The sequence below is a fragment of the Tachyglossus aculeatus genome, chromosome 11 (genome assembly GCF_015852505.1).
Source record: "Tachyglossus aculeatus isolate mTacAcu1 chromosome 11, mTacAcu1.pri, whole genome shotgun sequence".
NCBI classification, from domain to species: Eukaryota; Metazoa; Chordata; class Mammalia; order Monotremata; family Tachyglossidae; genus Tachyglossus; species Tachyglossus aculeatus.
The window spans coordinates 16,157,048-16,172,545 of NC_052076.1; positions in this window are offsets into that span (position 1 = coordinate 16,157,048).

Genomic DNA, 15,498 nt, shown 5'->3' on the forward strand with positions numbered 1-15,498 from the left:
TTTTTAAAAATGGTGTTTGTTAAGCACTTACCTTCTCCCAGGCACTATATTAAGTGCTGGGGTAGACACAAACTAATTAGGTTGAACTCAGTCCCTGTTCCACATGGGGATCACAATCAATCCCCATTTTATAGATGAAGTAACTAAGGCACTGGGAAGTTAAGTGACTCGCCCAAGGACACGCAGCAGACAAGTGGCAGAGCTGGGATTGGAACCTAGGTCCTTCTGACTGCCAGGGCCGTGTTCTACCCACTAATAATAATAATGATGATGGCATTTATTAAGCGCTTACTATGTGCAAAGCACTGTTATAAACACTGGGGAGGTTACAATGTTATAATAATAATAATAATAATAATAATGGTATTTGTTAAACGCTTACTATGTGCAAAGCACTGCTCTAAGCACTGGGGAGGTTACAAGGTGATCAGGTTGTCCCATGGGGGGCTCACAGTCTTCATCCCCATTTTACAGATGAGGAAACGGAGGCCCAGAGAAGTCAAGTGGCTTGCCCAAAGTCACACAGCTGACACTTGGCAGAGTCGGGATTTGAACCCATGACCTCTGACTCCAAAGCCCGGGCTCTTTTCCATTGAGCCACACTGCTTCTCTAGCACGCTGCTTCTCTAACCTGATCATCTCACCTCCTCCAGGAGGCCTTCCCAGACTGAGCCCCTTCCTTCCTCTCCCCCTCGTCCCCCTCTCCATCCCCCCCATCTTACCTCCTTCCCTTCCCCACAGCACCTGTATATATGTATATATGGTTGTACATATTTATTACTCTATTTATTTATTTATTTTACTTGTACGTATCTATCCTATTTATCTTATTTTGTTAGTATGTTTGGTTTTGTTCTCTGTCTCCCCCTTTTAGACTGTGAGCCCACTGTTGGGTAGGGACTGTCTCTCTATGTTGCCAACTTGGACTTCCCAAGCGCTTAGTACAGTGCTCTGCACATAGTAAGCGCTCAATAAATACGATTGATGATGATGATGATCATCTTGTATCTATCCCAGTGCTTGGTACGATGTTTGACACAGAGTAAACAGGTAATTGCCACAATTATTCAGGCAGGCTAAGGTTGAGATGGGGGTGGGAGCCTCTCAGCCAGGAGTGATAGGGTGGCACCAGATGGGCACAGCCCAGCTGGACCCGGCCACTCTCTGGGCCTCCCACCAGCCAGAGGCATAAGCTGGCAGAGGCGAGTTGGCGTCTATCGGCCTCTCGGCCGGACTCCTGAGCGAGGGAGCCTCCCAAGAACCCAGCCGCCCGCCCCATGGCTCCAGCTCACACGATGATGATGATGATGGCATTTATTAAGCGCTTACCATGTGCAAAGCACTGTTCTAAGCGCTGGGGAGGTTACAAGGTGATCAGGTTGCCCCCCGAGGGGCTCACAGTCTTCATCCCCATTTTACAGATGAGGGAACTGAGGCACAGAGAAGTGAAGTGACTTGCCCAAAGTCACACAGCCGACAATTGGCAGAGCCGGGAGTTGAACCCATGACCTGTGACTCCAAAGCCCGAGCTCTTTCCACTGAGCCACCCTGCTTCTCTGACCTGATCATCTTGTATCTATCCGATGCCAGTCTGGATCGCAGGAGACTGGACGTTTTCAGTAGCCCAGCTTAGGCTGGGGGGCCCAAGTGGTCACACGATGATGATGATCATGATGATGATGGCATTTATTAAGCACTTACTATGTGCAAAGCACTGTTCTAAGCACTGGGGAGGTTACAAGGTGATCAGGTTGCCCCCCGAGGGGCTCACAGTCTTCATCCCCATTTTCAGATGAGGGGAACTGAGGCCCAGAGAAGTGAAGTGACTTGCCCAAAGTCACTCAGCCGACAATTGGCAGAGCCGGGATTTGAACCCGTGACCTCTGACTCCAAAGCCCGAGCTCTTTCCACTGAGCCACGCTGCTTCTCTGACCTGATCATCTTGTATCTATCCGATGCCAGTCTGGATCGCAGGAGACTGGACGTTTTCAGTAGCCAAGCTCAGGCTGGGGGGCCCGAGTGCTATCTTTTAGACTGTGAGCCCACTGTTGGGTAGGGACTGTCTCTACATGTTGCCAATTTGTACTTCCCAAGCGCTTAGTACAGTGTTCTGCACGTAGTAAGCACTCAATAAATACGATTGATGATGATGATCTCTCCAAGCCAGAGGGCAGAGGGGCGGTTTGTGAGAGGGCAGGGCGGAAGAAGGGATCAGCAAGAACCTTAAGTGGCAAGGGGAGAGACAAACCAGGCTCCAGGGAGGAGATGCCAGGCTGCCCTGGCTCAGAAAGCCACAGCCCATCCCAATTACGTAACCTCGCCCACCCCCGCGGGCATGGGCATGCTCAGGGTTTGGTCAGGATGGTGCCAGCCACGGGTGCACACCCTGGCAGGAGGAGGAGGGGCAGTCACTGCTCCCAGGGGCGAGACAAGAGGAGTCTTTCCCATCAGAGATACCCCCGCCTCTCCCCCCTTTCCAGGTGGCAGTGCCCCCAGATTAAGGGTTCTAATCCTAGCTGTGTGACCCTGGGCAAGTCACTTCACTTCTATGTGCCTCAGTTACATAATAATAATAATAGTTGGCATTTGTTAAGCGCTTACTATGTGCAAAGCACTGTTCTAAGCGCTGATAATAATGATGGCATTTATTAAGCGCCTACTATGTGCAAAGCACTGTTCTAAGCGCTGGGGAGGTTACAAGGTGATCAGGTTGTCCCACGGGGGGCTCACGGTCTTAATCCTTATTTTACAGATGAGGTCACTGAGGCCCAGAGAAGTGAAGTGACTTGCTCAAAGTCACACAGCTGGCAGTTGGTGGAGTTGGGATTTGAACCCATGACTTCTGACTCCAGAGCCCGGGCTCTTTCCACTGAGCCACTCTGCTTCTCAGTTACATCATCTGTAGACTGGGGATTGAGACTGGGAGCCCCACGTGGGACTGTGCCCAACTCGATTTGCTTATATAATAATAATGATGATGATGCCATTTAGTAAGCCCTCACTATGTGCAAAGCACTGTTCTAAGCTCTGGGGAGGCTACAAGGTGATCAGGTTGTCCCATGGGGGGCTCACGGTCTTAATCCCCATTTTACAGATGAGGTAACTGAGGCAGAGAGAAGTTAAGTGACTTGCCCAAAGTCACCAAGATGACAAGTGGCGGAGCCGGGATTTGACTCCAAAGCCCATGCTCTTTCCACTGAGCCACACAGCGCTTAGTACAGTGCCTCCCTAAGTGCCATCATTATTATACAAATACCATTATTATTATTATTATTACCTTCAACACAGTCCCTCCTTTCCCTTTTCCTCCTGGGGACCCTGTCTCAGGGTCCCCAGGAGACAAAAACCAGGAAAGGGAAAGAGAGGAGGGAGGGGGGAGCGGAAGAGAATCACTTCTTTTATTCATTCATTCATTCATTCATTTATTTGTATTTATTGAGCGCTTACTGTGTGCAAAGGACTGTACTAAGCGCTTGGGAGAGTACAATATGACAGGCACATTCCTACCCACAACAAGCTCACATTCTAGAGGGGGAGGCAGACACTCATATAAAGGAAGAGATAACTTCCCAAGCGCTTAGTACAGTGCTCTGCACACAGTAAGCGCTCAATAAATACGATTGAATGAATGAATAAATACATAAATTACAGAGATATACAGATAAATATTTCCCCAGCTTGCTCTGCGTTCTTCATCTATGCTCTATACTAAGCGCTTGGAAAGTACAATTCGGCAACAGATAGAGATGCAGCGGGGCTCAGTGGAAAGAGCCCGGGCTTGGGAGTCAGAGGTCGTGGGTTCCAATCCCGGCTCTGTCACTTGTCAGCTGGGTGACTTTGGGCAAGTCACTTGACTTCCCTGGGCCTCAGTTCCCTCATCTGTAGAATGGGGATTAAAGACCGTGAGCCCCATGTGGGACAACCTCATCACCTTGTATCTCCCCCAGCGCTTAAAACAGGGTTTGGCACATAGCAAGTGCTTAACAATAATAATAATAATAATAATAATAATAATAATAATAACGATGATGATGGCATTTGTTAAGCACTTACTATGTGCCAAGCAGTGTTCTAAGCACTGGGGGGGAATACAAGGCGATCAGGTTGTCCCACGTGGGGCCCACAGTCTTCATCCCCATTTGACAGATGAGGGAACTGAGGCCCAGAGAAGTGAAGTGACTTGCCTAAAGTCACCCAGCTGACAAGCGGCAGAGCCGGGATTTGAACCCACCACCTCTGACTCCCAAGCCCGTGCTCTTTCCACTGAGCCACGCCGCTTCTCACAAATATTCATTATTTTTATTAGGACAATCCTAGGGGGGAGAGCAATGATCTATGTACCGTCCGTTGCCTACTTTCCCTTAGTACAGGTCCCTGATTTCTCCCCAGCCCCCACGGGAATACCCAAATCCGAGTTCCCAAAAAGTGAGTCCCACTTCCCACCCATTCCAGGTAGGTCTTGGGAACAGGGAAGAAGAGAACTGGAGTCCCGAAGTCACGGTTTCCCCATCACCCCACGTCAGGTCCTGGTTGATGCCCGTGAGGATCTCAAAGCCCTTGCCCATTGGGGTGTCCCTGGCAGTAAGTGGACTGAGGACAAAACCCAGGCATCCTGGTTCCCGGCTTTCCCATTCCTGGTCTTGGATCTTCCCATCCTGACCACCTCGGCAGCAGCCAGCCCGCCCTCGCCCAGATCCTGATGTCCTATCCTGTTGCACTGGCCCAGCCTTGGGCGAGCAGCATATGCAAGGCTGTTCCCCAAAGCCAGAGAAGCAGCGTGGCTCAGTGGAAAGAGCCCGGGCTTGGGAGTCAGAGGTCCTGGGTTCTAATCCCGCCTCCGCCCTTTAGCTGTGCAACTTTGGGCAAATCACTTCTCTGTGCCTCGGTTACCTCACCTGTCAAATGGGGATTAATAATAATAATGACATTTGTTAAGCGCGTACTATGTGCAAAGCACTGTTCTAAGCGCTGGGGAGGATGCAAGGTGATCAGGATGGCCCACGTGGGGGTTCACAGCGTGGGGCAATCTGCTAACCTAGTAATAATAATAATAATAATAATGGCATTTATTAAGCACTTACTATGTACAAAGCACTGTTCTAAGCACTGGGGAGGTTACAAGGTGCTCAGGTTGTCCCACGGGGGGGCCCACAGTCTTAATCCCCATTTTACAGATGAGGGAACTGAGGCCCAGAGAAGTGAAGTGACTTGCCCAAAGTCACCCAGCGAACAATTGGCAGAGTCAGGATTTGAGCCCATGACCTTCAATTTGTACTTCCCAAGCGCTTAGTACAGTGCTCTGCACACAGTAAGCGCTCAATAAATACGATTGATTGATTGATTGATTGATGACCTCCGCAGCCCGGGCTCTTTCCGCTGAGCCACGCCGGTATCTATCCCAGCGCTTAGAACAGTGCTCGGCACATAGTGAGCTCTTAACAAATGCCATTATTATTGTTATTATTATTATCATTAATAATAATAGAGAACACTTCCAACATCCCTTCCCTCCCGCAAGCTCCCCAAACTGCAGTTACTATGGTCGACGATGGATCCGCTTAATCGGAGCTGCTTGGCGAAGGATGGGGGGCACTACCCGCTCTTGGCCCCCACATCTTCCTGGCAAACAGAAGGGCGAGACTGACACCCCCTACCCTGATTTGAAAATGGGTTCCTTGCAAATCTCCCCAGCAGGACCCCCCTTCCCCATCCCCTCCCCACTGAGCAGGGGATACTTTTCTTAGGGGGCTGCTCCCCTGTGCCAACACCCCCGGCCCTCCCCGGGTACCTGAGCCTCGGAGGGCGCGGGGCTGTAGAGGTGTTGCGGGAGGCCTCGTGCCTGGCAGGACTGTGCGGAGAAGGTGGCCCGTCCCATGCCACTTTTAATAAAGCCCGGCCCCATCCAGGCCTCGCCCCCAGTCCCCACCCCGGCCTCTCCCCCGCTTCCTGGCAGCTCTAGGCGGGGCGCAGGTGTGACCGCACAGGGCTTGGCACAGGCCTCCAGCGGAAGTGAGACAGCAGCAGCGGGGGGGATCTGGGGAGGGACCCTGGATCCTTGCCCAGGGCCTGGGGCAGGATTGAAGGGAGGGGGTCCTGTGCCACCCGAGAAGGGCAGGACGGGGGCTCCAGGGGGATCAGGAGCCCCAGGAGTATCCGAATCCAATCAATCAATCAATCAATCGTATTTATTGAGCGCTTACTATGTGCAGAGCACTGTACTAAGCGCTTGGGAAGTACAAATTGGCATCACATAGAGACAGTCCCTACCCAACAGTGGGCTCACAGTCTAAAAGGGGGAGACAGAGAACAGAACCAAACATACCAACAAAATAAAATAAGTAGGATAGAAATGTACAAGTAAAATAAATAAATAAATAAATAAACAGAGTAATAAATATGTACAACCATATATACATAGATACAGGTGCTGTGGGGAAGGGAAGGAGGTAAGACGGGGATGGAGAGGGGGACGAGGGGGAGAGGAAAGAAGGGGCTCAGTCTGGGAAGGCCTCCTGGAGGAGGTGAGCTCTCAGCAGGGCCTGAATCCAGGCCTGAGGCTTCCCTGACAGCTGCTTCCCACATTAATAATTAATAATAATAGTATTTGTCTTTTCGACTGTGAGCCCAATGTTGGGTAGGGACTGTCTCTATATGTTGCCAATTTGTACTTCCCCAGCGCTTAGTACAGTGCTCTGCACAGAGTAAGCGCTCAATAAATATGATTGATTGATTGATTGATTGTTAAGTGCTTACTAAGTGCCAGTTCTAAGCGCTGGAGTAGAAACAAGGTAATCGGGTTGTCCCACGTGGAGCTCACAGTCTTCATCCCCGTTTTACAGATGAGGTAACTAAGGCCCAGAGAAGTTAAGTGGCTTGCTCAAGGGCACACAGCAGACAAGTGGCAGGGCCGGGATTAGAACCCACGTCATCTCACTCCCAAACCCAAGTTCTTGCCACTAACCCACACTGATGAGTTGAGGGGGGGTGCAGAATCCCAAGCCATGTTTCCCCCTGGGGGGGCTTTCTTCCCCACAAGGTCGTTTACTAACACGGTTGGCGGGAGTACCTGGGGGCAGAGGGGTGGACGAGATGATTTTCCCAGGATTTTCCTCTGGGAGGGAGTGAGGGTAAAAAAGAAAAAGGGAAAGGGACGAGGGTCTTGGAGTCCCCTTCCGTTCCCCCAGTTGAAATTCTTTCCCCGCTGCGTGACTCTGGGCCTCAGATCCTGGGAGCATCAGCCCCTGAAATACGCCCGACCCTGGAGTGGGGATGACTAGGCTAGGCGGAGGAGTCAGAAAGGCTTCCGGGGCTGGATTTCCAGGGAACCCTCCCATGGAGGACTTGGCAGGGGTTCACAGAACAAATGAGGCGGTTGAGAAACAGCATGTGGCCGGGAGTCAGAAGATCATGGGTTCTAATTCCAGCCCCTCCACTGGTCTGCTGTGTGACCTTGGGCAAGTTATTTCACTTCTCTGTGCCTCAGTTACCTCATCTGTAAAATGGGGATTGAGATTGTGAGCTCCACATGGGACAGGGACTGTGCCCAACTTGATTTGCTTGTATCCACCCCAGCGCTTAGTACAGTGCCTGACACATAGTGCCGCGCCTGCTGTGGGCAGGGAATATCACTTTTAATTGTTGTATTGTACTTTCCCAAGCACTTAGTATAGTGCTCTGCACACAGTAAGTGCTTAATAAATACAACTGAATGAATGAATGAATGAATAATAATAATGATGGCATTTGTTAAGCGCTTACTATGTGCAAAGCACTGTTCTAAGTGCTGGGGAGGTTACAAGGTGATCAGATTGTCCCACATGGGGCTCATAGTCGTCACCCACATGGGCCAACCTGATAAGCGGCGTGGCTCAGTGGAACAAGCACGGTCTTGGGAGTCAGAGGTCATGGGTTCAAATTCCGACCCCGCCAATTGTCGGCTGTGTGAGTTTGGGCAAATCACTTCACTTCTCTGTGCCTCACTTACCTCATCTGCAAAATGGGGATTAAGACTGTGAGCCTCATGTAGGACCACCTGATCACCCTGTATCCTTCCCAGCGCTTAGAACAATGCTTGGCACACAGTAAGCACGTAACAAATGCCATCCTTTGTTTTATTTTAGACTGTGAGCCCACTGTTGGGTAGGGACTGCCTCTATATGTTGCCTACTTGTACTTCCCAAGCGCTTAGTACGGTGCTCTGCACACAGTAAGCGCTCAATAAATACGATTGATGATGATGATGACAGATGAGGTAATTGAGGCACAGAGAAGTGAAGTGACTTGCCCAAAGTCACACAGCATCCACGAAGGAACGAACAAATGAACGAATCATTGTTATTCCAGCTCTCTAGGGAGCAGTTCTATACTGTTACTTACCAGGAGGAGAGTTCTTCCAAGACATTTGGGAGTTAGGGGCTGGAGATGCCTGGGAATTGCCAGGCTGATGGGGAGAGTCCAGATGGACAGGTCCAGTTGAGGCAGTAAGAAAGCGGAGGATCAAAGGAAGGGTTTCCCTGCGCCCTTCTCCCCCTTCCCTCACACCCCCCCGGATGAAATTCCCAGGGACTAAAGGTCCTCCTGACCCAAATTCATGGGCTGGAACCCAAACTGAGCTTCTCCCTTGCCCTCCCAGTCATCTTAAAGATGTCCCATCTTTGGCCTCCCAACATTTCAGTTAGGAGCAGCACTGAGAACTTGAATATTCCAGAGCGTCCAGTACAGCACAATGACCAGTTTCCAGGTCATATACGCTTGTTGCCTTCACTTCTTCCCCACCAATTTTTGTCTTGACCCCTTCACTGAGCCAAGACTGAGTTCTCTGAAGTCACCAGTGACCTCCATCTAGCCAAGCCAGGACTCTGTCCTTGACTTCTCAGTTGCTTTGGATACTGTGAACCATCTCTCCCCTTGTCCCCCTGCACCTTTTTATGATATTTTTTAATGTGCCAGCCACTGTAATAAGCGCTGGGGTAGATAACAAGATAATCAAGTTGGACACAGTCCAACTTAGACTGGGCTCTAAAAGGACTGTGAGCCCACTGTTGGGCAGGGACTGTCTCTATATGTTGCCAATTTGTACTTCCCAAGCGCTCAGTACAGTGCTCTGCACACAGTAAGCGCTCAATAAATACGATTGATGATGATGACACAGTCCATTTCCCACATGGGGCCCACAGTATCTATAGTTGGGGTAGCTGAGGCACGGAGAAGTTAAGTGACTTGCTCAAGGCCACACAGCGGACAAATGGCAGAGTCAGGATTAGAACCCAGGTGTCATTAATCTCCATTTTACAGATGAGGTAACTGAGGCACAGAGATGTTAAGTAACCTGCCCGAAGTCACACAGCCGACACTTGGTGGAGCCGGGATTTGAACCCATGACCTCTGACTCCAAAGCCCGGGCTCTTTCCACTGAGCCGCGCTGCTTCTCAGTTACCCTCCACCCTGGCCTGGGTCCCAGAGGGGTGGGGTGCTGGGGTGGTGGGGGGCTGCCATCTGGAGTGGGGTGTGGGGCCCAGTCCAGGGCCAATAGCCCGACCTGCCCCTTCAAAGCCTTCTTGGCCCTGTGACTCAACTTCCCTTGGAAGTGCCAGCTCTCGTTAAACATCCTGACTCGGGTGTCCTGTGTTCCTCGCACCCACACCGGCCCCTTGGGAGCGAAGCCCCCCACTATCTGTTTGCCCCCAAGTCTGGACCAGGGGTAAATACAAGATAATCAAGTCCCACCGGGGGCTCACCGTCAAAGTAGGCGGGAGAACAGGCATTGACTTTCCCATTTTGCAGATGGGGGAACTGAGGCACAGAGAGGTTAAGTTACTTGCCCAAGGTCACACAGCAGGTAGGTGGTAGAAATCAGCATAGTAGGAAATCAGTAAGCTAAAGTAGGAGGGAGAATTGATTGAATGTCTTAAAGCCTATGGTAATGTGGTTTTGTTTGATACAGCGGTGGATGGGCAACAACTGGAGATTTCGTGTTTTTTTTCTTTTTTAATCAATCGTATTTATGGAGCGCTTACTGTGTGCAGAGCACTGGACTAAGTGCTTGGGAAGTCCAAGTTGGCAACATATAGAGACAGTCCCTACCCAACAGTGGGCTCACAGTCTAAAAGGGGGAGATGGAGAACAAAACCATCATCATCATCATCAATAGTATTTATTGAGCACTTACTGTGTGCAGAGCACTGGACTGAGCGCTTGGGAAGTCCAAGTTGGCAACATATAGAGACAGTCCCTACCCAACAGTGGGCTCACAGTCTAGAAGGGGGAGACGGAGAACAAAACCAAACATACTTACAAAATAAAATAAATAGAATAGATAGGTACAAGTAAAATAAATAAATAAATAAATAGCTCTTAGAACAGTGCTTTGCACATAGTAAGCGCTTAACAAATGCCATTATTATTATTATTATTAATAAATATGTACAAACATATATACATATATACAGGTGCTGTGGGGAAGGGAAGGAGGTAAGATGGGGGGATGGAGGGGGGATGAGGGGGAGAGGAAGGAAGGGGCTCAGTCTGGGAAGGCCTCCTGGAGGAGGTGAGCTCTCAGTAGGGCCTTTTATGCTTCAGTAGGGCATTTTAAGAAAAATGATCCGGGCAGCTGAGGGAAACATGGACTGGAGTGGGGAGAGACAGGAGGCAGGGACACCTTAAAGTGGGAAATGGTAAGTGCTTGGATCAGTGTGCTAGCAGTTTTAAAGGGAAGGAAAGGGTGGATTTTAGCAACATTATGAAGGTAGAATTGACAGGATTTGTTGACAGATTGAGTATGTGGGTTGAATTAGAGAGAAGATTTGAAGATCATGTCAAGGTTAAGGTTTTGTGAGACAGGGAGGATGGTGGTACTGTCTACAGCGATGGGAAAGACATGGGGAGGACAGGGTTTGGGTGGGAAGATAAGGAGTTCTGTTTTGGACATGTTAAGCTTGAGGTGCCGGGGGGATATCCAGGTAGCAATGTCCTGAAAATAGGAGGAAATGCTAGACGGCGGAGCAGAGAGATAGATTTGTGGAGAGCTAGTTTGAGGCTGCGGAGCTAATGAGTTCTCCAAGGAAGTGGGAGTAGATGGAGACTAGAAAGGGAACCAGAGCTGAGCCTTTATGGGCTCCTGCAGTTAGAAGGTGGGAGGCAGAGGAGAAGCTTGGGAAAGAGATTGAGAATGAGCCGTTAGAGCAATAGAAGCAGGAGGTGACAGTGTCACTGCAGTCGAGGCTGTGTAGTATTTCCAGGAGAAGGGGGTGGTCCACAGTGTCAAAGGCAGCTGAGGGGTTGAGGAGGATTAGGATGGAGTAGATGCCATTGGATTTGCCAAGGAGGGAGTCTTTGGTGACCTTAGAGAGGGCAGTTTCTGTGGAGGGAAAGGGACAGAAGTCAAATTGCAGGAGGCCAGGGAGATAACTGGAGGAGAGGAACAACACTCTCACCCATCGCACCAACATTCATTCATTCAATCGTATTTATTGAGCGCTTACTGTGTGCAGAGCACTGGACTAAGAGCTTGGGAAGTCCAAGTTGGCAACATCTAGAGACGGTCCCTACCCAACAGTGGGCTCACAGTCTAGAAGGGGGAGTCAGAGAACAAAACAAAACATATTAGCAAAATAAAATAAATAGAATAAATAGGTACAAATAAAATAAATAAATAAATGGAGTAATAAATACGTACAAACATATATACATATATACAGGTGTTGTGGGGAAGGGAAGGAGGTAAGGTGGGGGGGATGGGGAGGGGGAGGAGGGGGAGGAGGGTTTATGACTGGGAGCCCCACAGGGGACATAATAATAATGATAATAATAATAATGACATTTATTAAGCGCTTACTATGTGCAAAGCACTGGATTAGGTGTGTTCCAGACCAGAGAAAGAACGTGGGCTAGGATTCGGCAGTGAGTCAGGTGAGATTGCAGCACAGTGGGAAGGTTAGGACTAGAGGAGCGAAGAGTGTGGGCTGGGTTGTAGAAGAAGAGAAGTGAGATGAGGAAGCAAGGTGATGGAGAGTTTTAAAGCTGGTGGTGGGGAGTTTTTACTTGAGGTGGTTGGGCAAAAATCGCTCAATAAATGCGATTGATTGATTGATTTTTTATTTTTTTTGGCGGGGGGGTATTGACGTCCTGAACGTTTTTGTAGAAAAATGATCCCAGCAGCGGACTGAAATATGGACGGGAGTAGGGACAGACAGGCAGGATAGGATGAGTGATTTGCTCCCTTTGTTCTTTCCCCCTCCCAGCACCACAGCACTTAGGTACATATCTGTCATTGTATTTATTTGTATTCATTTTATTTATTTGTATCGCTGTCTGTCTCCCCCAACTTTGGACTGTAAGCTTGTTGTGGGCAGGGAATGTCCACTGTTGTATTGTGCTTTCCCAAGCGCTTTGTACTAAGTACACAGTAAGCGCTCAATAAGTACGACTGAATGGATTCATTCATTCATTCAATCGTATTTATTGAGCGCTTACTGTGTGCAGAGCACTGGACTAAGCGCTTGGGAAGCACAAGTTGGCAACATATAGAGACGGTCCCTACCCAACAGTGGGCTCGCAGTCTAGGAGGGGGAGACAGAGAGCAAAACAAAACATATTAACAAAATCAAATAAATAGAATAGACATGTACAAATAAAATAAATAAATATATAGAGTATTAAATACGAACAAACATATATCCATATATACAGGTGCTGTGGGGAGGGGGAATGGATGAATGAATGAATGCAACCTGATTACCTTGTATCTACTCCATCGCTTAGTACGGTGCCTCACGGGTAATAAGAGCTTCACAAATACCTGTATATATGTATATATGTTTGTACGTACTTATTACTCAATTTATTTATTTATTTTATTTGTACGTAGTTATTCTATTTATTTTATTTTGTTAATATGTTTTGTTTCGTTGTCTGTCTCCCCCTTCTAGACTGTGAGCCCGCTGTTGGGTAGGGACCGTCTCTAGATGTTGCCAACTTGGACTTCCCAAGCGCTTAGTCCAGTGCTCTGCACACAGTCAGCGCTCAATAAATACGACTGAATGAAAGGAGGGTAGAGAGATGAGGTGGGGGGCGGGCAAGGTGGTGGACTGCTTTTAAAGCCAGTGGTTTATTATTTTCTATTTATTTTCTTCCTTCCTCTCCCCCTCGCCCCCCTCTCCATCCCCCATCTTACCTCCTTCCCTTCCCCACAGCACCTGTATATATGTATATATGTTTGTACATATTTATTACTCTATTTATTTATTTATTTATTTTACTTGTACCTATCTATTCCATTTATTTTATTTTGTTAGTATGTTTGGTTTTGTTCTCTGTCTCCCCCTTCTAGACTGTGAGCCCACTGTTGGGTAGGGACCGTCTCTAGATGTTGCCAACTTGGACTTCCCAAGCGCTTAGTCCAGTGCTCTGCACACAGTCAGCGCTCAATAAATACGATTGAATGAGTGAATGAAATACCGTAATTATTGTTATTATCCCAGGCATACTCAACACAAACCCACCACACCGATCCACCAGACAGTTATAAATAAATGAACGTACAGTCAGGCCGACGCACCCTTACAGTCATGAGTCTGTGAGGACACACCTGCCCTCACACTGAGATACAGTTATCCAGAGACAATGCCCACACCTCCCGATGACAGACTCCTAGAGTCACACCCTCACAGTCACTCACAACCACAATCCTACCACACACAGTCCAGCAGCGCTGACTCCTAAAGACCCAGCAGGGAGGCCGAATTGTCCCTCCCAGTGACTGGGTTTTGGTGCCCATGGTCCCAGTAGAGGGGTGGGGGGAAAGGGCTGGGCCCCCCTTGGCCATGACCCTGGGAACCCGTGCCTGAATCAATCAATCAATCAATCAATCATATTTATTGAGCGCTTACTGTGTGCAGAGCACTGTACTAAGCGCTTGGGAAGTCCAGGCTGGCAACATATAGAGACAGTCCCTACCCAACAGAGGGCTCACAGTCTAGAAGGGGGAGACAGAGAACAAAACCAAACATACTAACAAAATAAAATAAATAGAATAGATAGGTACAAGTAAAATAAATAAATAGAGTAATAAATATGTACAAACATATATGCATATATACAGGTGCTGCGGGGAAGGGAAGGAGGTAAGATGGGGGAATGGAGAGGGGGATGAGGGGGAGAGGAAGGAACGCTTCACGAATTTGCGTGTCATCCTGAAGCAATCAGGGTGGGTGGGTGGCTATCGCTGACTGTCTATTTATTTATTTCACTTGTACGTATCTATCCTATTTATTTTATTTTGTTAATATGTTTTGTATTGTTCTCTGTCTCCCCCCTCTAGACTGTGAGCCCGCTGTTGGGTAGGGACCGTTTCTAAGTGTTGCCAACTTGGACTTCCCAAGCGCTTAGTACAGTGCTCTGCACACAGTAGGCGCTCAATAAATACAATTGATTGATTGATTGATTTCCTGTATGCCTGCCTGTCTGTCCGCCCACCTCCACGATGGTCCAGGCAGGAAGTTGGAGGGAAATTCTAGGGCCGGAGGAGCCTGGTCATCCAGAATTCCCGGCCCAGCTTCATCCAGTCATATTTATTGAGCGCTTACTGTGTGCGGAGCACCGTACTAAGTGCTTGGGCGAGTACACAGTAACAATAAACAGACACTTTCCCTGCCCACAAAGAGCTTACAGTCTAGAGGGGAAGACAGATATTAACACAAATGAATCAATTACAGAGAGGGACTTAAGTGCTGTGGGGCTGGGAGGGGGTATGAATGTGCGGGATTCACTCATTCATTCAATCGTATATTACATATTTACGATTCTATTTATTTTATTTCGTTAATATGCTTTGTTTTGTTGTCTGTCCTCCCCTTCTAGACTGTGAGCCCGCTGATGGGTAGGGACTGTCTCTAGATGTTGCCAACTTGTAATAATAATGGCATTTATTAAGCACTTACTATGTGCAAAGTACTGTTCTAAGCACTGGGGAGGTTACAAAGTGATCAGGTTGTCCCATGTGGGGCTCACAGTCTGAATCCCCATTTTACAGATGAGGGAACTGAGGCACAGAGAAGTGAAGTGACTTGCCCGAAGTCACACAGCTGACCAGTGGAGGAGCCGGGATTTGAACCGATGACCTCTGACTCCAAAGCCCGGGCTCTTTCCAATGAGCCACGCTACTTCCCAAGCGCTTAGTACAGTGCTCTGCACACAGTAAGCGCTCAATAAATACGATTGAATGAGTGAATGAACGGAGGGAGAAAGTCAGGGCGGGGCAGAAGGGAGAGGGAGAAGAGGAAAGGAAGGCTTAGTCAGTGTGAGCCCACTGTTGGGTAGGGACTGTCTCTATATGTTGCCAATTTGTACTTCCCAAGCGTTTAGTACAGTGCTCTGCACACAGTAAGTGCTCAATAAATACGATTGATGATGATGATGATGAAGGCCTCTTGGTGGAGATGTGCCATCAATAGGCTATGAAGGGGTGGGGAGAGTCATTGTCTATCAGATTTGAGGAGGGAG